This window comes from Pseudonaja textilis, chromosome 2 (genome assembly GCF_049901715.1).
Source record: "Pseudonaja textilis isolate UNSWEBS1 chromosome 2, rPseTex1.2, whole genome shotgun sequence".
Taxonomy (NCBI): domain Eukaryota; kingdom Metazoa; phylum Chordata; class Lepidosauria; order Squamata; family Elapidae; genus Pseudonaja; species Pseudonaja textilis.
Genome location: NC_141991.1, coordinates 57,114,101 through 57,139,813, shown reverse-complemented (window position 1 = coordinate 57,139,813; position 25,713 = coordinate 57,114,101). Strand labels below are relative to the sequence as shown.

General features: G+C 35.6%; 1 protein-coding gene across 1 annotated transcript in view; it reads left to right on the top strand.

The window, feature by feature from the left end:
* The window catches only part of PRKCD (protein kinase C delta), a 63,595-nt gene that overhangs the window by 462 nt on the left and 37,420 nt on the right, over positions 1 to 25,713 (top strand). The window lies entirely within an intron of this gene.

The window sequence follows — 25,713 nt, the reverse complement described above, 5'->3', positions numbered from 1 at the left end:
AGGCATTCCTCTTTTGGACACGGGCTCTTCCCGCCAGCCCCCTGCTTCCGGTCCTGAGGGGGTCGTGTGGACGGCTTGAGCATCTTTCTCCACTCCGCCTTCCTTCGGAGGTGCGGTAGAGTCACCCCATTCTACTCCCCCCCCGCGACTGCGGTCCATCCCCTGAGTAACTCGAGTTCCTCCTTCGGAAGAGCGACTTTGACACCCGCCTCTCGCTTGGGGTTGGGTGGCAGACTTTTATGAAAGGAGCTCCCTTTCCCTCCTTCCTGCTTTCCTCTTTGCGCTCGCAGGGATTCCGGCATGGGGCAAAGCGCGGCTGGGTTTAGCAGGACCGGCTGGCGGGCTTTCATAACTCCTGGCCAGAGCAGAGCTGCTGTGTGCAACATCTGTTGGAGGAGCAGCTCCGCCGGGACTTCCTTGTTTTAAGAGACTCCATGTTTTCTTGAAATACTTTGCTACATTTCTGAAAACTGAGCTTCTGTCTTAATCAGAAATAGGAGGTTGATGGGTTGATAAGGCACCATCTTTAGCTAGTTGCTCTATGTAGCACAACTATTGTTGCCATTTATCCATCCTTTCAAATTCTTCCTTCCGTTGTCAAAGAGTCTTTGGGAAGAAAAACAAAAGCCAAGAACCCCATGGACAAGGGGAACTTTGGAATGGGAAACCTGAGGCTACTGCATTCGGAAAACTTTTTTGCAAAAGCTGTTGTCCTGCAAAATCAGAAATGTGATGTTAGCAAGTGGTCTGCTCACCTGAAAGGATAAGCGTGCTGAAAATATCATGGCAACATTTTAACAAGTGATCAACTGTAACACTGCTATCCAGTAGAAACATTCAGTGTGCGTGTGTGTTTGCCTAACACTTTTAACAATGCTGCTCTGGACGGAAAGTTGACAGTGGTTGACAAATTATGTTGACAGAAAGTTGACAGTGGTTGACAGGTTTTATGAAATATGCCTTGCGATTGTCATTTACTTTGTGCAGTGACCAATTGCCTCACAACTGCTTACACCCTAATTTCTGCATCTAGAAGGAGCAAGCTGAGTGGTTTAGTGTTTAGGAAGTTAGGGATTTTCCCCACTGTAGGCTGACTGGAGTGGGGTTCAGACGTGGTCAGTCATTGTTTAGCTTGAGGCAGGGGGATGTTTGCTTTCCTGTTCAGTGAATGGATAAGTTTGATTGCATTAATCATCTAAAAGTATTTGCCGTGTAAGCGTGTTTCGGTCCTGTATCTGTTATCTGTGAAACTTAATCTTTAATAGTGGGTGGACAGAGAATGAATTGGAACTTTCTCAGTGTTTCATGTGATTAAAAGATAGGCAGCTAGCTGCCTTATGCTGAAGCAAAACTTTTTTTTTTAATTTAGCCCCTGGGATTGCTGGCAATAACACTTGAGAGCACTAGATTTTTTTTTCTTTTTTTGTTTAGAGTGTTTCATATGCCTAAAATATAACTTCTGGCCTAGTGTCTACTACCTAGATACTAGCAAATTGTTAAATAAATAAATAAAGTAAGTGAGTGAGTGAGTGTAGGAATATTCCTAGAAATTAAAATGTTCAGTCGGGTGAGTGACTACAGAACATGACTAATTTGGCATGCTAGTAAGTACATAGTAAATACCAATGGTGTCAGAGAATTTAAAATTCTTAACTATATTTCTAAAATGTAAAACGTTCCACTAGCCTAAGAAGGTTGGAAAGCTCCAATCTACAAAAATATGTACTCTGATTGGAGGTGTTTTATTACTTAACTCACCAGGGATTGATTTTTTTCTACATGGTTGCATTACTGATATTAGTGGGAAATTTCTTTGGCATTGCAAATTTGTGTATTTTGGGGATGAATGTTTATATCAAATAAATTTCAAAGTGTGCAATATTGTACATACTCTACTATTATATCTTATAGGTAGCAAACTAATTATTCAGGTCTTCCAGAGATGGACTTTTTTTACATTGATTGATTATACGTCCTTAAATTGTTTGTAGTTTTTTTTTTAAAAAAATGCGTCGAATAATTTCTTGTTGTTCCTAGTCACAATTCAACCATTTTTGAATAAAAAGTTTACATTTTATATAAGGGACTATTAGTTTTAATCTGGTCTTGAGCAGTGGTGAGATTCAATTTTTTTCACTACTGGTTCTGTGGGCGTGGCTTGGTGGCCGTGGCAGGGGGAGGATACTGTAAAATCTCCAGCCAGAGGTGGTATTTTCAGCTTCTCCGAATTACTCAAAATTTCTGCTACCGGTTCTCCAGAACTGGTCAGAACCTGCTGAATACCACCTCTGGTCTTCAGATATAAAATTGAGATATTAATTCCAGTAAGTTTAACAAGCTATGTGTAAAGAATATAAAGGGAGAAGCTAATAATTTAATTCATAGGAGTCTGAGAATATTGTAAATTGGTGCCATTTGTTTATTCTCAAATTAAATGTAATTATAGATTTTCAGAACGCTAGAGCATCTGGCTAAGGGGAGAGTAAACCATTACGTTAAACAGGAGAATTATTTATCCTTTGGCTTCAGTCCTATGTATACTTTTCTGATAGTAATCTCTATTGCAGTTGGGGGATCTTACTTCTAAGTAAACATAAGTACTTCATTGTTCATGTCTTCATTGTACAGCATAGTACGATAAGTGTATTTTCAATGCTCCTTAAAAAGATAAAAACGCAGGGGATCCTTGGACAACTCATTAGCATTTAGTCAAATCTATTTGTTTTATAGAGTGTTATAGAGATAAAAGGGTGGGATTTATGTGTGCATGGAAAAAATATAGATGAGTGGATTTGGAGCTATAATTTATCCTTAAAAAGATAAAAACACACCAGATCCTTGGACAACTCATTAGCATTTAGTCAAATCTATTTGTTTTATAGAACATTAGGATAAAAGGGTAGGATTTATGTGTGCATGGAAGAAATATAGATGAGTGGATTTGGAGATATAAGTATTTATTTGTCTTTATTAGAATTTTAAAGTCATATTTGACTCATATGTTTATACAGTAGAACCTCTGGTCTTGAACACTTCTGACCATGACCAAATTGGGTTCCAACCAAAATATTCACAATTTTTTTTCCACGGCTGATTTCCCTTTCCGCACCATTTTTTTTGTAAGCGCCAAATTTCCAAAATTAGATTTGGGTCATGACCAAATCAGGTTGCGACTAAAGTTATGGAATGAATTATGGTCATGACCAGAGGTTCTACTGTATAAACATTGATGTAAAATTCATCAATTTTACAAGTTTAAGAATGCTGAATAGCAGTGTACTATTTAGTGAATAGTGTTTTTTTTTTATTTTGGAGCAATCAAATTACTCTCAATGATATTAATGTGAAACTATGAGATTTTTGTTTATTAAACATTTAATTTTGATATCTCCAAGTATATTAGTATGTTTTAACACATTAAGTTGTGTTAAGTTGTTTGCTATGTAAAATAAATACACTTTCGGTAGAGTGTGAATTAAGTGAGCATATATGTAAATGTTATCCATTGATTTGGATGAATTCCTATTGCTGAGGATGTTGATGAGATTCCTGAATAAATTCATTCGCTTGTTTCTTCAGCTTGTTTCTTCATTATTGCTCATCTTGGTTTGTTATTGCTAATAAGGAAATGGTAGCCAATTAGATCCAAGGAGACTATGAGCTCTCATAAAAATTGTCATTCCGCTTTAAACAAGACGTTAATTGAGGCATTCAGGCACACACTAAATTTAGCTTTGTGTCTGGATTTGGTAACCTTGAGGGATGATATTCACCGAGAGAGAGAGAGAGACAGAGACAGAGACAGAGACAGAGATGGTATGTACTTGAATTGTATGGCTTGATATCTTTCAATACCATCAATCATGGAATCATTCGGAATTGTCTGTTTTAGGACGCAAACACTTTTTTTCAGGAGTTTGGCTAGCAATTTGCCAAGATATTGCTGGAAATATTCAATTGTGGCAATTTTGTTTTAAAATCTTACATGACTCTGTTTTATCTCTCATACTATCTTTCTGAAATTGTGGAAGATGTCCCTCTTACTTGAATAAGTAAGGAATATTTTGAATAGAATCTGTACTACAGTAGACTGGATTATGCTATGGTGAAATAAATGAAATCATAGCAAAATGAGAATCTTATTTTTAGAAAAAAAAAATTCTACATCTGTAGAATAAGATACATTCTTCCTGAAGGATTGGGTCTATACTTTGTGGTTATTTCTGGATTCGTATCTATCTTTGGAACACATATTAACACAGCCCTGATGATTCATTATCAATTTAAACATTTGTGACCAGTTCTAGATAGGGATGGACCAGTGCTAATTAAACATGATCTAGTATCACTGTACATAAATTGTCCTTATTTAATTTAGTTAATTTAACAAAATTTAGTTAAGAGCTATTGTGGCGCAGTGGTTATAATATAGTACTGCAGGCTAATTCTGCTGACTGCCAATTGCCCGCAGTTCGGCAGTTCAAATCACACGGGCTCAAGATTGACTCACCCTTCCATCCTTCTGAGGTCAATAAAATGAGAGCCCAGATTGTTGGGGGCAATATGTTGACTCTGTAAACCGCTTAGAGAGGGCAGTACATAAGTCTAAGTGCTGTTGCTAGACTGCTAGTTTATTCACTGAAGAAAAATAACAGTGCATTGTCTGATGTTCTCATTGCCATTTTAGACATAGTTCCACATAGTGATTCTGAGCTCTTGATGCCATGAGGCAAATGTATCTATATTTGGATCCTTAACACAGTACCTGAGGATGCTAATACCCTTACAAACATTTCCTTTGATGTCTACCAGATCCATCCTGCAGTTGATGTTATCATTCAGTTCTTTTAATAAAAAAGCATGTCCTCAAGTATAGTTATGAACTCACATAACATCTGAAGGTACTCTTAGTGTTCATTTTATAAATCTGCTTATCTACCCTGAAAAAATGGGAAAATTAAAAGATGATAGAAAGCAAGTTCACAAAGTGCTTTCTGATAAAGTAGATAAATGTGATGATCAATTTGTGGCTACAGTGCATTCAGAATTCCTAATATGTATCAATATAGTTCAAAGATGCTGGAGACAAATGCTATGTAGGTACTATATGTCTTGAAAAAGTCTGTGTTTTAGTTGAGAGAAAGCTAAGGAAAACTCATGGAAAGGTCATAAAATATGGGTATGTATTGATATGGAAAAAACTACATCTAAGGAGGCTTGATAAAAAATGTTTTAAGAAATAAGTCAAGGATATACATTCTCCCATTAATTGTTCAGGGTATTTATCAATATGTGTATATTGCATCCTTAAGAGGTTGGAGATAATGTTTATCAAAAGCAGGGATGTGTATGTTCTTTTGATTGCAGACAATGCCATATTGTTGACTGAGAATCAAATTGCTTTGCAGTGAATGTTAAATTGTGTGACTCAGCAAGAAATATGGATCTGAAAATTTTAATTATCAAAAAATAAAGATAGATGTGTTTGACAGGGAAATAGAATGAATGATGTTATGCTGGTAGATGTTGGATAATATATGGCCTTTTGCAAAGATTTGTTTTAATTTTTTAATTTTATTAGGTAAACAAGCCCCAAAATAACAACATAATACAAGTTAAAAGTATACATAAATGTTATAACTAGCTACAAGTAAGTCCTTTAACGTGTTATACAGGTCATAATGTAGGTTATACAGAAATGAATGTTCTAACTGGTTTTTACATAATGATAGAGCATGTTTTTTGTTCAATGAATTGCAAAAAAAGAATGTTTTTTCTGAATATATGAAAATGATGGTTTGCAAGAGCATGCTTCTGTTCTCTTTGTTATATGAAATTAGATATGTATATCAAAGAAATCTATAGGTTAAGTTGAACATAGGAGCCAGTGCGTAAATGTAGTGGAAGCAAGGGTAATTTGTTAAGATAGAATGGTATAACAAATTGTATTGGCATAAACTAGATTTAATTATTTTCCTTTCTGTAATTTTAACTTCTGGCTTTAATGTTATTTCTTTATTTACATTTTACTCTTTTTTTCTCTGTCTTACATACTGTTGCTTACTAAAAAGGAATAGTAAGTTACATATGCACGTATTTATGAATAAATGGGTTTTTTTCCTATTTTTTTTCCATTTTGGAGTTCACATTTTTGAAGAGATGCACCTTCCTATATTTGGTTTTTAAATCATTAGGGTGAATAGACAGGCAACAATTCTTTTAAATTGACATGATAGTACATAAACATATAGTCTAGTTGGATGGGTTCTGATAAGCTAACTCTTTCATAGGTTACTGCCAAGGAACCAGCCACAGTCTTCACCTGCTATTTTTGTGCAAATGCAGGGCTATTCAAAGCTGTTGAATACCAATTCTTTGGGCCCAAGAAGTCCAGCTAGAGTTTATGAATTAAGGCCCATAGTTATATTGAGATTCTGATTCAAATAGCAAGAAGAAACAGAAACCAACAAAATAATGTTTTTGAAGTGATTTTTTTGTAGCAACTATGTTTGTTTATATACAGCAACAGTAATAAACTAAAAAGTATAGATTAATTCTAAAACATGAAGAAAGCAGAAAAATGTCCAGTAAATAGTGCTCCTTTTTCTAAAGTTAATCCAGTTTAAAATGGAAGGGATACAGAAATTTATAGATCCATCATTTTTGCTTAATTACTTGGGTAGTAATTTTCTAAAATAGTGTTGTTATTTTAAGAATAAAAACAACACTCATAGTTAGCTGATTGCCATATTAGCAGAAGCAGCCCTGCCCAGAGAAGATTGTGTATGTAACGTGAATTGTATCATACATTATATCACTTTAATGAGAGAGCAAAGATAGGCTATTTGCGCACAGTACTAGAGAGAGGAGAATCACAGCAAAAACCTTATTTTTATTGCAAGAAAAAAGATGCGACAAACTTTAACCAAACAAAGAAAAAGAAAAAGAAGACAAAAACATATATACAGAAAACCGCAGATCATCAATCCAGGACTGAAAATCCAGAGTAATGCTTTTCAATCAAAGAAGAAACATTCTTTTTGTTGCACCCTAAATGCCTAATTTTTCATATAATGACAAATTCAATGGTATATACTTCAAAATCATTTTAATGCTTATTAGCAATATTACTGTTATCTAAAGTTAATCAAAGTATGCATCATCTACTTAGATTTTCCAAAAGCCCTTTAATAATGTTCTTTATCAAAGACTTCTCAGTAAGCTTAAGAACCAAGGGCCGATCATCTTACAGGCAAGCAACTGGCTAAAGGGATGTATTAGTAGGGACTCCCAGGGGTTTGTCCTTTCCTTCCTTCCTTCCTTCCTTCCTTCCATCCTTCTTATAAATAATGCATATTTATTATTATTATTATAAATAATGCTTGCATGGCCATCATAATCCTGGGTGAAAGGGAAGGGAAGGAAAATGTGAAGGGAAAGGAAAGGGTAAAGAAGAGAAAAAAACCCAGCAGTCACTATAAAACCTTATGATTGTTCCTGGGCAAATCAGCACATAATCTTGCTAGGCTTCAGCCTCATCTTGCCCAAATATTTCTAGCTACAATTTATACTATATTATATCGTGTTTATAGAAAGGCAGTCTGATATAATTGTTAAGGCATCAAACTATAAACCAGAAGACTGAGTTCTAATTCTGCTTTAAGCATAAAACCAACTGGGTGATCTTGGCTAGTCATTTTCTCTCAGTCCTAGGTAGGAGCAAATGGCAAACCACTTCTGAAAAATCCTGCCAAGAAAATTGCAGGTACTTGTCCAGGTAGTTGGCAGGAATCAACACTGATTCAAAGGGACACATACAACATTTTATTTATAAATAATCTGGCAGCGGGTGTGACTAGTGGAGTCATGTTTGCAAGTAATACAAATCTGTTTAGAGTGGAAAAACAATAAAAGACAGTGAAGAGCTCTGAAGTGATCTCTGCACATTAAGTGAGTGGGGGATCAAAATGGAAGATGTCATTCAACGTGAGCAAGTGTAAATGATGCACATTAGTACCAAAAATTCTAACTAATCATGCAACTAATGGGTGAAGTGAGCAATGACTAATGAGAAAAGAGAATAAGGGTAAACAATTTAATGAAGGTGTCAACACGTTGTGCATCCAATACAAAAACGGCCAAAAGCATGTCCAAAATAATAAGAAATGTATTGCAAATAGAGCTGCATATATCATAATGGTCTTATATGTATATCTTTGGTGCAACCTCTCCTAAAATGTGGTGTGCAATTCTGGTCACCGCATCTCAAAAAGGATATAGTAGAGGTAGAGAAGGTTCAGAGGAGGGCAACTAAAATGATCAAAGATATGAATCACCTTTCCTATAAGAATAGGTTGTACACCTTGATGTTTTTCATTTACAAAGGGCACAAATGAGAGGGAATATGGCTGAGATGCAAAAAATGATGCATGGTGTGGATAAAGTGAGCAAGGAGAAGCTTATTTTCTCTTCTAAGACAACAAAACCAGAGGTCACCCAATGAAGTTGAAGTTGGAAAAATCAGGACAGAAAAAGAATTTCCCCCCCCAAACATATAATTAAACTTTGGGAGTTGTTATAATGAGATACAATGCTATCCATTTGCCTGACTTCAAAAAACCATTTTATGGACCATTTTATGGAAGTTATGAGAAGACTAACAGAAAATAACTATTAGTCTTCATGGCAGCATGCCTGCTTCTGAAGGCTCTGTACTAGGAAACTATTCGTTTTCTGTGCAATTGATTGGTCACTGTGAGACCAGACTATGTGGGCAGGGGTCTGATCTATCAGAGCATTGCATCTGATCCATTCCCTAAACAATTTTCAAAAAGGAACTGTCCAACAGTATAGGTGTGGATAAGATACAATCCTTAATGCTTGAAATATAAAAGAATTGTGGCTTTAAAAAGTGCAAACCTTTCCCATGATGTCAGAGATATCAGATAACAACTTTCTAATTATGTTCATAATTAGTTTTTTTTTAACTTGATCACTTAAATTCCATGAAGAAATACAAGTCCAAGTATATGTCCAGGAATAAAAATGAAAATCAGGGAACTAAAAATCCTTGTGATCATTATAATTAGATAAAGAAAATACATAGGTTTGTCCCTTCTATTAAAAAACTCAATAATTTATCAATGTACTTTAGTATTTTAAATGTATTTGGGGTAAAATTCCTTTTTTTTAACAACATTTATCCATCTCCATAAATCCTCTGAATTTGATCACCTGCTTATATGAATGTTAAGCTGAGGTAAAAAGAAATTGGTAAAATCCTAATTTTTCATAAATTTTGTTACTTACATTGGTGTCTATAGGAAATATACCAATTGATTAACCAGTTAACCAAGCTATTGTATTATATGTGCATTTGATGTATAGTAACTGTGAACATCACTAAACGAAGTGTTGTAAATCGAGGATTATCTGTATTGTTTCCATGGAAGAAAGACATAGAGCATCCCTGAAGATTTGCATGGGATATTTTAATAGCTGAAGAGAGAACTCCATTTATAAACATCTTGGCTGAAGGATTAATTCAATTAATATCAAAATAGGGGAGAGGTGCAGAGTGTGACTGCTGGAATTCTTTCTAACCCATTAATAGCAGATCCATCAAATCAGGGATAAGAGGGGCTTATAATGCAACAACTGGCAATATTTCAAACCACTGCCCAGTTGCTTCTTCCGTAGAATGCATTGATGATTATCTTTTTTCTGGAATAGTTTTCTGTGGATCCAGTTTTTAACCAAATTTCTTCTGTTGGTTTCTTCCCCTTTCCTCCCATATCAAATTTGGTCTGTTCCATTCTGCTTGGTGAGAGTTACCCTGTTGACAGATGACTGGATGGACAGTTTCCAAAACATCATTGCATAATTTCTTTCTAACATTTGATTGGGTTAAAAAGGCTAAAAATGGGGGTAAATTTGCTCCAAAACTTTCTACTGTACTACATCAAATACCTTTTCCACATTGAATAAGCGCACCACTGCCAATTTAACATTTTTTCTGACTGTTTATCTAAAATATCACGAAAGCAGCAGCAAGTTTAAAACAAACTCTATTTTATAATAGACCATAAAATGTATCCATTTGTTTATAATAATGTACATTTCTAGTTCATTTTCTGCAGATGTCCATTGCACAATACAAGAAAAATTCCTCAGCATATTAATGCCTGTTAGCCAAAGTTTCTGTAACATATCTGAAGAGAATTAATATGAATTTTAAAAGTTGTTTAAAAGTAAAATTTGCTAACTTCCTCCAGCAATATCTAACTGTAAAACTCAACATATTGAAAAGTTTTCTCTTTTTAAAAGTTTTTTCTTGCAAGCCACTAAGTGCCAAAAATACTGTAAGGTTTATGTTATGAAGGATGATACTGCTGACTTATGGTGTAAAATGTGTGAATGTATATTTAAGTACAACAATAATATTAGAAGTGGGTTTAGGCATTCACCTCAATGCATAAAGAGTCTCAAATTAGATGAAAAATAGAGGTATGCAACATTGATGTGATTTGTCTCAGTGAGTTGAGGAAGCATTTTGTTTTGCCTGACATTGCCAAAACGCCTTCACAGCGGTTCCTTTAGACAGAGAAGGCTACAGACTCACAGAAGCTGCTTCCTTTATTTCCAGCAGCTGATTGGAAACCTCAGATTTCTGTCCATGTGCCAAAGGCACTTTCCTGGTATGAAAATATCAAAAGGCTTCTGAAATGTGGTGATCCAGCTGCTTCATTGTGCTTTTAGAAGCAACGGGGCTGTGTTGTTTCTCAAAGCAGTTCTTGATGCTTTGTGTGAAATTTTATCAAGGCAAAGCACGGGTCTGAAGCTGTATCTAACTCCAGTGGAAAACGGGTTGTACTGGTTCCCTGCTTGTTTCTGCCCAGCTTTCAAGCAATCAAGTGAAGCTCTGAATGAGACTCGATACTCCTGTTTGTACAAATGCAAGTATGGCAACTTTCGTGATCTGAGACTTTGCTTTATTGGGATCCTGGATTGCCCAGTTATACTCAAGCTGAAGTACAACTTACCTTTGACCAGTCATTTATTAGATATGAATGCTTTCACATTCATGAAAGCAAGATAGCAATGCCCTTTCATTAGCTAAATTCTTTTTTATCACCTGATTCTTAAAATCAGAAGGCATCATAGTTTCGTTGTCTAAAGTGCAAGTTCACATTCATTTTCTCTACAATTATAACTTCAGTTTACATGTGATTTTCAAATAATTTAAAGGAACCACGCATATCCGAACTGCTTTTATTCCATTTTACCTATTCATTCTGCAGAGCTTCTTAGGTGGTTGCTATGACTTCTGAAGCTTTAAGACAGAAGTCCACTGTAGTGCTTTGTTTTACTTAGGATAAAAAGAAGCAGGAAAAGAATGCTTGGTAATGATATCTAAGTGGTAGGATTTCAAATGGAATATCCTTTTTAAAAGAATATAGAGAAATACTATATATAGAATTCAGGAGTAGGAGAAAGCCTCCAGCTTGAAAAATGATCAAGTTTTAATTTCATGAGGGATTTTTTAAAGATCACAGAGGGAGGAAACTAGTCTACCAGCTAAAAACAATGCATGAAACTGGCAAATTAATATTATATAGTCTCTGACATAAAACTTTTGTCAAATCAGCCAGATCATGTCAATAATAGTTATTAACTTCACAGTAAATCATTGTGTGTAAAAAAAAACACCTTTGGACATGATCATTATAAACAAGCTCCTTCAAGCTTAAGACGTTTGGGAAAATATGACTAAATATTCCAGAACTTTCTTTATAGGATAGAATCAGTTGCTAAGTGCAAGAGGCCAGTCCTATTCAAACATGGCTGTGGTTGAAGGGATGTCTACTCAATGAAGTGTTTCTGGCTCCAATAATTCAAATGTTTTAAAATAACTTTTTAAAATTACTTATTTAATGGAATTTAGGGTAATGTTTCATTTATAATTTAATTAAATGGCACACTCTTTTCAAAAAGTTGCTTCCTTATATCTATTATACTAATATTAATGATTAAACGTGGCACTTAATAGGTTTGCCTGTGATTAATGTTGAATTTTAATACTTAATCAAAGTCTTGGTAATAAATTTTGAAAGATTCATTTCTCAACCTCACCTACATTTCATGTATATACAAAGAGATAACTTCTTTCACATTATACCAACCCTTTAAACATTTATGCATATTTATGCGTATACTGATAGTATACTGGTGCCAAGAGTATTAATGGTGCCACCTGCAGTTTGCTTTCCCATTTATGCATTAAATGACTGGATTTTTCCAAAACTCAGAAAGAGAGCATGCCCCCAGAAAGACAGCAGTCCAAATTAATAGATTTTTTTCCCTTCCCTATTTTTTTTAATTGATAGCATAATGCAAATATTGAAAATGTCCTGGTAATTAAACCTGTCGGTTCTTTTCTTTTTGCTGTATTACAAGTATGGGGTGTTAAGTCTCATTCCATAAGAATTCTAGTATGATGAATGAAGGGAAATATACATGTCCCAGGATGACCCAGATTGGATCCTGAAATTCTAATATGTCTACACCTTGCACTGGTTAGTTGGGTAATCTTTTTTGATACATTACTGAGTGTACTATCAGTTCTCTGCCTCTCTGTGTTGTTATGATTGTATGGATACTGCATTAGGAGGAATATTTTCTAAGCTGTGTTATGTCTCTTTCTTGTTAAATCTGGTTCAACATCTAATCTTTAAATATCCACATGAAGTAGCACACTTCTCTCAAGGAAGGATTGCCTCTGGTCCCCAGTGGAAATGTTTTTGCTTTCTTTTTGCTTGAAATATTTATATTAGCTATGCAATAGCTTTTCTCAGGACAATGCAAGAATATTGTGACAATAATAACAATCGAAATAGAGGAGGGTTATTTTTAGAGAGATTAGGTGTCTTGCCATGGGATTGCATAATTGGATTTTTTAAAAACAATATTTTTCTTGATAGGAGAAATCAATAGTCAGTAAATTGAATTTCAGTTAATATTTACTTTTAAATTAAAAAGGAGGGAAAGATAAGGAAAACAATTAAAGTTATCTAAAAATATTAGTGACCCAAGATCTTCCTAATGAACATTAAGAATAAATGATGATTTATTGCTATTAACTACTATTGATCTATGTTGAATTTAATGTTTTAGTTTCACTACTTATGGCCTCCAGTGCTGCTTAAGTATTTAAGCATTTATTTATTAAGATAGTAAAATTTCTGGAACAAATTATTCTGGAAATTAAAGTGGTACCTAAAATTGTGACTAGGTAATGAATGACTATTATGACAACTGTGGATTGCAATGAGCAATTTTCTCCACCCCGCCCCTGTATGTGGCAACTGAAACAAAGGCAACTAAGACATGGGAAAGCAGCTTGTTTAAATAAAGAGATAAGGAAGCTTGTGAACAAAATATATGTAATTTATATTTATAAGGGAAAGACGTCAACAAAGCGTCAGAGTGTATTGGGCTACTTGGAATATTAAAGTACAGTTTCACCAACCTTCTATGTGTACACAGACAACACATCAAGTTAAGATCAATAAATTAATTTTCTTAATTGGCCTAATGTATTAATCGCTGCTGACATGTTTTATATATATAATATAGGTAGTTCTCAACTTATGATCACAACTGAACCGAAAATTTATGTTGCCATGTGAGAAATTTATTAAGTGAAATTTGCCCCATTTTACAACTTTTCTTAACATTTGTTAAAGTGAATCACTACAATTGTTAAATTAGTAACACGGATGTTAAGTAAATCTGGATTCCTTGTTGACTTTGCTTTTCAGAAAGTTGCAAAAGATGGTTATATGACCCCAGGACACTGCAACCGTCATAAATTATCCAAATATAAATCATGTGACCATGCGGATGCTGCAATAGTCATAAGTTTGAACAATGGTCATAAGCCACTTTTTTCAGTACAGCTGTAACTTCAAAAAGTCATTAAATGAACTGTTGTAAGTTGAGGACTACCTGTATACCAAAAATGGCAAAATCATACCTTAAAATGATGTTTAATAATATTGCTTATGTATGGAAAAATGGAGGCCTCATCATGTGGAAAACTATGAGCTTAGCCTAAAAAGAGAGAGAAGGATGATGGAGCCAAAAGAAAAATTTAAATTAGTTAATACTGCAAGCATCCACCTATTTAACATGTATGTTTACTTTACAGGTAGTCCTTGACTTATGACCACAATTGAGCCCAAAATTTATGTTGCTAAGTGAGACATTTGTTAAGTGAGTTTTGCCTCATTTTACAATCTTTCTTGTCACAGTTGTTAAATGAATCACTGGAGTTGTTAAGTTAGTATGGTCATTAAGTGAATCTGGCTTCCCTATTGACTTTGTTTGTCAGAAGGTCACAAAAGGAGATAATGTGATTCCAGGAAACTGCAAAGATCATACATAGGAATCAATTGCCAAGTGTCTGGATTTTGATCACGTGACCATGGGGTGCTGCAATGGTACTAAGTGTGAAAAATGGTCATAAGTCACTTTTTCCAGTAAGGTTGTAACTTTGAATGGTCACTAAATGAATTGTTGTACGTTGAGGACTACCTGTATTCATTATAATGAATGATGTTTCATTACAGTGAATATCCAATGCATCTAGAGCAGGGGTGTCAAACTCACGCCGTCACAGCAACGTCACGTGATGTATTGGGGCTTTTTTCCCCTTTGCTAAACCAGGCATGGGCGTGGCCAGCGTGTGACGCATCTAGCCTGTGGGCCATGAGTTTGAGACCCCTGATCTAGATGGTGGCAGTCTAAGAAATGTTCCACTGCAGATATCTTGACTTACAATGAGTCACTGACTGGCTGTTCTACATTCAAATGGAGCTACCTGGGGGGTATTTATAGTTCCAACTGTTGCCTCCCTGATCACGTGACTGCATGCTGGGAGCTCAGCAGCTGGGCCATATTTATGGCTGCAGCATCCTGTGATCATGTGATCCATTTTATAACAGTTTTGTCAATTTACTTCCATAGTGAAGCATTGGTTTCTTTATATAGGTCTCCTTCCATGATTCCAGTATTCTCGCCTCTGATAATACTTCATTGCAAATCTCTAAGAGCAAGTTTTCTAATGGCTCTCCTATATCTTTATATACTTCTCCTGGGAGAACATCTGGGCCTGGGGTTTTATTGTTTTTTTGTTTGCCTTTTAATTGCCTCTTTCAATTCATTTAGGGTTATCTCCTTATTTAGTATCTCCTTGTCTTTCAATAATGTATGTAATGTCCCTTCCTTCAAGTATTCTTCTATTTTATACATCTCCCGGGGTTTTTGTTAATCTATCATCTAAACTTTTTATTCTTTTTATTAAATTGTTCTGTTTCTTCCACTTTTCTTTATTTTTATTAGCCATATAGGCTTACAAATATGGTTTTTCCAAATTATTTGCAGAGGGTTGTGATCTGCTCAGAGGTTAGATAGTATCTCTATATTTTGGATATTTCTAAATATATCACTATTCATCCATGCCATGTCCAGTCTTGACCAGGATTTGTGTGGATTGGAGTAAAAGGAGAATTGAGTTGTCCTCAGGTTCAATTTTCTCCAAGCATCTACTAGGTCTAATTCTTCAGCCATATCAAAAATAGTTTTGGATAGTATATTCCATTTTTTTTGCTGTTTTTGGTCACTGGTATAGTCCTATTTGTTGTCAGTAATTGCATTAAAATCACCAATTATACAAATATTCAAATTTCCTAATTCCACTAGTTTCTCATATAGTATTTTATAAAACTCATTCTGATTTTTATTAGGGGCGTATATCTCTACTAATAGAATATTTTTATTTTTTATAGTCACCTCTACAATTAGAATTCTCCCTGCCATATCAGTGTAAGTCAATTTTGAATTTAATTCTTCTTTAATATATAATGCTACTCCTTTCTTTTTTTCCTCTGATAATGATACATATAGTTTACCCAATTTTTTATTTTGTAAGTTTATCTGATCTTGTGTTCTAATATGGACTTCTTGAAGACATACGATATCAGCTTTCTGTTTCTCTAATTTAGAAAATATTCTTTTCCTTTTGGATAAATTGTTTAATCCATTAATATTGATCGATAATAGTTTCAATCCTTTTCCCATTATTTCTTATCTAGCCTCTACTTTCCATTGGATTTAGTTGCTGTTTACTTCTTATTTTAATCCCTGATTCTTCTCTAACGCCTGATTCTTCCCTTGTTTCTTTGTTTTGATTTTTCTCTTTCTCCTTGAGTTTTTGTTGTACTTCTTGGCTTAAAGCCTCAAGCTCATTTCTGCTGCTGAATTCATCTTCCGACCCACCTATTTATTAAAAAAAATATTGCGCTTTCTGTAAGTTATCGATTTTGACTCTTTTCTCTTTCCACGGTGTCACAATGCCTTCTGGTGTAATCCGTTTGAAGGGGGTGTGTTTTTTGTTTAAGTAGTTGGTAAGAAACCGGTAGTCCTTCCTTTGTTCCCTCACTCTTCTTGGTATCTGTTTAAGGACAATTATTTCTCTCTCTTTGTAGTTCATTGTTTCCTCGCTTGAAATCTTATAAATTATATCTCTGACCTTTCTTTTGGTGAATCTGATATGGACCTCCTGGGTAATTTATGTCGCCTTGCATAGCTTGTATAGACTCTATAGATGTCATCTATTTCATTTATCATTTCGGACTTATCCCTTTGTAAGAGTTCTGCTAAAAGCTCTGCCATCACCAATGTTAGGTCTTCTTCTTTCTTTTCTTCCACATTTTGGCTTCTTAGATAATAAAAAGCTCTGTCCATCTCAAGATGGATTAAGGCTTCTCCTGTCTCCTTATTATAGCCAGTAATATTTTGGTCCATATATTCTAATTTTTCCTCAGTTTGGTCAGATCATTGTTCTACTATTTTGATCCTTTTTTCATTATTTTTAATTGATTCTTGAATCAATCCCATTTTTTCATCTAGGTTCCTGATTTCAGTTTTCATTTCCCCTATTTCAATATTCAGTTCAGCTTTCATCATATCTCTATGAGCTCTGCTTTCAATATGATTCTTTGAGATTGATTCTTGCAACATCATCATCGTTCCTTGTATTGCTAATAAGGAAGCCTGTACTGACTGGACATTAGGCATGGTACTCGTTTTCTCAGGCGCCAACATCCCTTCGATCGTTCATTGGGTGGGTGGTGCAGGACTAGATAATGCCACTGTTGATGTTGGTGTTGGTTTCTTTCCTGTCTTAGTAGTTAGAATGCTAGTCATATCTCTAATGATCTTATATTGCTTGTCTACAATTCTATATATATTGTCCCAAATTACCATTAACTGTATAAATAGTTAAGCGTTTCTAATTATTTTAGGTTAATTAATTGAAGTTTTCTTTTGTTATTGAATTGGTTACATTAATTTCCTATCACTACTAAGATTAATAATTAATATCAATTAATCAGGTGGTTAAGCAGTTAATATTTCCAAAAGAAAGAAAAAAAGGTAATCACTTTTCAGTTATCAGATTTAAAATTGTCAATGAATTATCAATAAATTATCAATATGTTATTAACTTATCACTGATAGTTACTAGATTGATACTCAGCCTTAATCCTTATAATCAAATATATTGTATCACTGAAATCACAAGTAGATATTTATAATTATATTTTTCTATTAAACTATTTATCTATTTAGTAAGTTATATTAATTTCAATATACCATTTATCAATTCTATTTTTTTTTTAACAAATAGTAGAAGAAAGATATACAATAAAGTTTGAGTATATAAGTCAAGACATTCAAATTTAGAAAAAATAACAGAATAATACAAAGAAAAAGGTAAAAATCCTAAAGGTATCTAATAATAAATAATAATAGAATATTATTTTAGAATATTAGAGTATTAAATGTTAATAAATATAATACATATTATAAATATAATAAATATAACAATTAAATATCTTCCAACATACATTTAAATCAGCAACTTATCTTATATCAAGTCTATTTCTAAATGCTGTTCTGTGTGCCTCTTCCAAACACAATGCCACAGAATACCAGAAGTTAGCATTCACAATGGCAGCCTCCAAAAGTTGCACAGTCCTCGTTGCTTTACTAAGTTTCTTTCTGGTCAGCCTCCTCAATTCAGCTGGTCCCAGGGATCTCAGTCTAAACAGTTAAAATAGTTTCTTCAGAAAATATGCCTAAATAGATGCAATATTACGTTAAATTGCCTGTTACATAAATAATATCAAAAACGTACATTATTTAAATACATATATATATATATTTTCCATGGGATAAAATTGGAAATCATCTTTGTTATTCATATGGACAGGACATTTGTGTATTTTTCACTATGTACTGTGTATTTATTTATTTATTTACCAAATGCAGGTAGTTGTCCATATTACAACTATGTCTCTAGGCATCAAACAATAAAGAGAACAACAATTAGAAACAAAATGTAAAAAAATGATTAATTAATTAAAACATAAATATAGCTATAACCACAGGAGGATGCTTTCAAGATATTGCATACAATAAAGCCATTTCAGAGCTTCCCCCCTTCCATAGGTTCCCAAGCCCATGAGGAACCATATTTTAAGGGAAAATCAGTAAGGCTGTGGCCAATCTCAGTGAATACCCGCATTCTCCGACCATCAACAAGGGTTGTCCACTAAAAGAGTCCCACAGACACATTTCCAGTCCCTCTTGGCTCAAGGACGTTGGTCAGCAGCAGACCGATCGAACAGCATAAATTGGTTGGAGCTCAGGGCTGTCCACCTGGCCCTTCGCAGTTTCCTTCCTCATATTTGAATGAGAAACATCCTCATACTAACAGACAACGTCACAACGAAAGCACCTATAAACCGACAAGGGGATACCCACTCAAAACAACTCATGTGGGAAGCAGAGAGACTGTGCCTTTGGGCAGAAAGGAACTTGAACTCCATCACAGTGGAGCATATTTCTGGGCTCACAAATACACAGGCAGACTGGCTGAGCAGGGCCACAGTCGACCAGTCAGAGTGGCCCAGATCTGTTTCAGGAGGCGGTTCAGAGATTCAGTCTGCCAGTTATAGATCTGTTTGCTTCTCCCCTGAACGCACAGCTCCCGAGATTCATTTTGAGATACCCATCCCAGGGGGTGGAGAACATCAACACCCTCCATTGCTGGTGGCCCTAGGAACTCCTCTATGCCTTCCCCCCTCTCCCGCTGATACCCAAGGTGATCCAAAAGCTGCTGGACAAGAAAGCAAAACTGATCTTGGTGGCACCATACTGGCCCAGGAGGCCGTGGTTTGCAGATGTCAGGGCTCTGTCCACAGAAGAACCATGGAAAATTCCACTGCACAAAATTCTGCTCACCCAGGAACTAATCCAACACCCAGACCCTCAATGGCTACACCTAGCCATTTGGAGGTTGAGCGGAGACATCCAAAAAAGGAGAATCTCTCGACGAGGGTGATCAATGCCATTCAAGCAGCTCGGCACCCTTCTAAGAGCCATATATATAATGCCACATGGACTATCTTTTATAAATGGTGCACCAAATCCAAGGTGGACCCATTTTCGCTTTCAATGGCACAAGTTTTGGAGTTTCTTCAAGATGGTCTTGACAAGGCTCTCTCCAAACACTTTAAGATGACAGGTGGCGGCTATTGCCTCGGTGGTGACCTGGGAAGGTCTAACATTCATCTCCCACCACCCACGGATAAAGAGTTTTCTTTGGGGCACCACAAATTTATGTCCACCAGTGGTACATTGTTATCCAACATGGGACCTTAACAAGGTATTCACAGCACTCACAAAGGGTCCATTTGAACCACTGAAAACTACTAGTCTCCATTTTCTCACATACAAGGTAGTTTTCCTCGTTATAACATCAGCACAACGTATCTCGGAAATAGCGGCTCTGTCGGCCTGAAAGGACCTTTGTATAATCCATACTGACAGAGTGGTTCTTTGACCAGACCCCACATTCATACCAAAAGTCAATTCAGCCTTCCACAGGGCACAAGAACTTGTGCTCCCAAATTTTTGCCTCAGGCCTTCTCAGGGCCTAGAGCATCAATGGCACCGACTTGATGTCTGCAGAACTCTCCATGCATACTTACATTGAATGGCTCCTTTCAGGAAGACTGAAGCCCTTTTCGTATCTTTTCAGCCAACCACTCAGGGGCATAAGGTCTTACCTTCAACTATAGGCAGGTGGCTGAAAGCCACGATAGCCAAGGCGTACGAGATTCAATCATTACTGTGCCTAGGGGCATCATGGCACATTCAACAAGGAGCGTGGCAACTTCAGCAGCCCAGGCCACGCAAGCTCCTATAGCAGAAATATGTAGAGAGGCAACATGGCTCTCTCCATCACCTTTCATTCGGCATTACAAAATTGATGTATTTGCTTCTGCTGAGGCCTCCTTTAGTAGGAGGGTGTTACAACGGGTCCACTTGGACAGTGGGGGGGGGGGCTCGAACCCAGATGGAGACCCTCCCATAGGACAAGCCAAGCTTTGGTATGTCCCACTCTGGATGTTCAGAGCAGCTCAATGGAGAAGGGACATTGGTACTTACTTGATACGACCGTTCTCAGTGAGCTGCGACGATCATCCAGCCCCACCCAATATCCGTCTGGTGGGATCCTGTTCCAGCCAACGAAATCTGGAAATTCATAAAACAAACAAACAAACAAAACAAAGAAGAGGGTGGGGATTGGATCACCTCGTCTTCGCCAAAACTGGGGGACGCTAGGGAGGAGTCAGGGAGGAGTAAGAGCGTCCTAACAATTAAGCCCAGCCTATCCAAGCAGAGACTAAGCACCTCCCAGTCTCTGGAAGCTCGTCGCAGCTCACTGAGAATGGCATATCAGGTAAGTACCAACACCCCTTCTCAATCTTAATGAGGTGAAGATGTGTGGACTTCAACTCCCAGGATCCCCCAGAGTGGCTTCATAGTAAGATGAGCAGCATATAAATAAATAAAATGAATACAGTCTTTTAAGTCACCAAAGTTGACAAAGGCTTGTGCTGAACACACGTGCTGAAAGCTATCTTTAAAAGCATGGGCATCTTTTTTTTTTTAACTATCTAGCAATAGGATCCCGTTAAAGCCAATTTAAATATGGCACCAAACTATTCAAGGAAAGAACCAACCTAAAACTAAGGAGAAATTTCATAACAGTAAGAACAATCAATCAGTGGAATGACTTGCCTTCAGAAGTTGTGAGTGCTCCAACACTGGAGGTTCTAAAGAAGAGATTGGCCACCATTTGTCTGAAATAATGTAGGGTTTCCTGCTTTAGAAGAGCTTCAAGATCCCTTCCAACTCTCATTCCGTTCTGTTATTCTGCCTTATCTGGCCTTGGAAGCTAACATGCGGTCAAGCCCAGGACCTGAGGTTTCCAAATAATAGCAGAGTTTAGACTAGACAAGAAAGTCAAAAGCTCATATATAAGAAAACAATTGCAATTTGAAGTTGCAATCTGTACTGTTGACAAGAAAGCTCTATAAATCGCCACGAAGTCCTCAGATCTGCAGAGGACTTAAAGTTTAAAGTTCTTCAAAACAGGGAAACAGTTGCTACCTATTTTATTAAGAGTTCTTTCCCGGATTTGGTTTTTAAAAGATTTGCACAGTAAGGTACCGATTACTCTTATTCTATTTACAGATTTTTGAGTTGTAAATTTTCACCAGTACAAATAAACCTGTCTGTAACTTTACTGAAATCTAAAAGTTCCTGGCATTCAGGAGAAGACAGGTTAGTTTCTGGTGCCCCACATATGTGGCATCTTAGAAATCAACCCTTTCCTGCCTTCTCCTGACTTTCCAGTCACGTATTGTTCTCAGATTCACTCAGATACAGTTTACTGATTAATTGTATGTGGTATATAGTAATTGTGAATATCTGCAGTTAAGCACAACAATGATGATGGGAAGTAGATGGGTATTGCAAAGAAGCAAACAAACTATCTTGATGCAGATGAAGACAGAGATTATAGGGAGAGAAGAATACGGCAAATGTGGCATGTTCTTAGGTCATGAGTCATTCCACAATCAGAATGATCAATAAGACCAAAGACATGAGCAATGTAGCTGGATATTGATTTTTAAGCCAATCTAAGCCTAGTATCCAATCCCGCAGTCCCCAGATTTTTCCAATGGGCATATGCCAACTTATCTTCCTCCAATTCTAATTCCGAATTTTGTCAGACCTTCCTTCATGTTGGCCAGGTGCAGACTACATTTCCCACCACAGTCTGGCAATGGTAGTATAAAATATTTCTTCATCTGCCTCATGCTCTTTTGTAGATCTCTTTACAGAAGATATATCACTAATATATATCTTCTGAGATTCCCGGTAAAGAGACCCGCAAGGGAACATGAGGCTTAGGGATTCCACAGAATATATATATTCCATTTTAAAGAACTACTCTGGAAAAATGCACCATGCTTTTGTGTCACTTCTATTTCACCAGGACCTTGACATGTCTTTCCAGATGGCCAGGTTTTTCGTCATTATTTGTTCTATCAAGCCTACCTACGACTAGAAGATTACATATTTTTGGTGATTGCCATTATCTGTATTATAGTTGTTATATAAACCCCTGTCCATTGCGTTTTAGAATGAATAATTTATTTGATTATTTAAGAGGTAAAAAGTTAATTACTAAATTTAATTTACCCCCACAGGACTACTATCACTTCATATATACATTCCATCCCCAAATAATAAAGTTACAGTAATCTAAATTTTAAAGAATCATTGTTAAGAATTCTTGGCCTAATCTGTAAATTTTTCACAGAATAAGATATAATTGCACATAGGCAAACATAATTCACCCCTTTGCTTCTGTAAACTATGGTGTAGGAGATGTGATTTCCTATTTTCATGGCTCATTCCAGATCTAGTCATGGAGTCAGATTAAAATATCTGCAGAGCAAGCTATAAAAATCTGATCTCTTTCAGAGTACTGGATTGGTGTTTCCTACATAGTTCTGGTTTACATATGATTGAACTCTTATGTTTATTGATGCTCTTTTTTAGACATATAAATAATCCAAACCAATGAAGTTATGACTGGGAAGAGATTTCTGACTACCATCAACTAGTAATTCAATACAAGGAATAAAAAAAACAGAAAACTAGCATTAAATATTAGTTGAGCCATACCAGCCCTCTCTTTTCAGTATTTTGTACCAGATCCATTTTTAGAAAGGACATATAGAGCTAGGAAGCATCTGAAAATCTATCATTAAATCTCACTACTGAGAGCTAAAATAGTGTCATCCATTGCAAAGGCAAGCAATATCCAGAATGCTAATTGCATGCAAGCTATTAATGTGATATATAATTTAACAATAGTTTTACTAATCTTTGTTTAACTTATGGTTTCTAGATTTTATTCTTTAATTTTAAAACGTGAGTTATCTTTCAGAGCTGCTCATTCTGCCATCACTGTATAAGTGTTTTTTTAACAAGCTACATTTAAGTTCTCCCTTTTTTGTTTTGCTTTTTACAAATTGATTTAAAGTCATTTGAATAGCGATATTAATTCTGTTCAGCAACTAATGCTTTCCTAAAACATATGTTAACATATATATTAAAACAGACTCTTCTGGGAATAATTGTCAAGCAACTTCAAATTGTTTGATTTTCTTCCAGAAGCACTCTAAAAAGAAGTTAGTTTCATTTCTTAAGTGCCTCCTTGACCCATTTTTTCAGCTTGCCCCAAATTAATTGTATATGCCAGATGGTCATTATTTACACACTTAACATTTTTTCTGTCTGCTATAATCCTGGAAACTGGTGGGTTTTTTTCCATTGTGGATATTGAGCTTTATTTAAGACATGTTTCAGTGGGAAAAGAGCTGTTCAAAACAATGTATCGGATATGAAGGTCATTCAGCTGCTATATTTCTATTTAGTCTTTGGAAGATTGTGGGGATATTAGAAAGTTTCTCTTAAAAATAACCTCTACCTCAGCAATTTTTATTAATATACTAATATGGTATATTGACTCTCTGTAACATATGTCTTCTTTCAGTTACAAATAGTATACTCATCTAATAAATGAAGTTGATGTTTAACAGAAAAGTACAACGAACCATAACTGATATAGAAGAAAAAGGAAATGCTAAATTCTTCTACCTGCCTGAAATTAAAGAGAAAATATATTTATTTTGAAATAATTCTTAAATGAAAAACTGGTTTTACACATTGCAAAGAGCTATTTGCATCATTATGTGTTTTTAAAAATTAGCTATCCTTTATTTAGTTCACACAATTTTTAACATACACAACATTTCCAGAAGGCTTCTTGTACCATCTCTGTTGGATTAGGAAACCGAGAGGTGACATCCGATCTAGCAAACTTTATCCATCCTGAATTAACTCCTCCAAACATGCTAGAATTATATGCAGTGTATGAACCTAATGAAAGACTGCCTTATCAATGGGAGGGCAGAAGAGCAACAACCAAAACTTTGTATCTCCCTCAACACCTGAAGTGATAAAAGAGAAAGTAAAGAACCCCCACCCCAATGTTTCTGAAGCCTACCTTTTGATACCAAATCTTATTGCTATTGGTTGGAGAATGTGATGGTGTTGGCTCTGTTCACTGATCGATTTTTTTTCTTTGCTTTGCTCATGCAAGTGCTTATTGTAGTCCATTCTGAAGAACACAAATTATCTATGTCCAGTCATGTAAATCTGATTACCTGAACAGTACTATATATTTGTACTATGTACTAACACTATTATGGTGTCTATTTCATTTAAAAAAAAAACAAGATAAGAGAACTTCACTTCTACAGTGTACATAATTCCTTTTGTGTGTATGTTCCTGGCATAATTAAGCCGCGTATGACTAAATTGAGATTTAATTTCTGCACTGAAACAGCACACATTAAGATGGTTAAGCAATTGCTCTTCCATATGCAAACTCAAATGACATAGGAAGGGAATGTTTAAAGAAGTATCCTCTGCAAGAAAAAAGAAAAAAAAACAGACTGTATTTTGTCTGGTGTTGTCACATTCATCATTAGATATTTAAGCTGCTTTCAGGCATTGAGCTAAGGACAGATAAAACAAAACAGCACCACTGCCTTGAATTTATTCAATATGGTTGAAAGTCAATAAATCTCTATTGGGCACAGGTCGTTGTACTTAGTTCAGATGATTGTGGGTAATGAAGTTCTTGTCAGTTCAACACTGGGTGTGTCCTGATTTCCTTCTGTGTGTTAAGCTGCATTTCATTATTCACTCTGCCAACACATTTCATAAATGTAAAAATGTTTGTCTCCTGGTGTTGGTTAAAGATTCAAATAAAATATATATCCCCATAGCCTTTTCATAGACTTCTTATTTTGTAGTAATCTAATTGCTATAACTCCTGGCTTATTAATAATAGGCAACACAAAGCTATTGCTTAATTCCTTATGCTTGCCTTCCCTCAGCAGGAAAGGCAAAACAAAACAAGAAACTTGTAGCACTGGTTTGTTTAGTGGTATACCCATATATGAATTCTAGGTTCACTGGTTTCCTAATAAACCAGAATTTGATGACATTATTTGTTCTTTGCTTTTGGTTCCTGGTTTGTTGGATAATTGCAGGTCGGAAATAAGCAAACTAGCAATGGAGTTTTGCACTGGTAGAAAAGGCAGCGTAGCAGAAAGCAAGCAAGAACAATTAGTCTGTGTTTATTTCAATTCT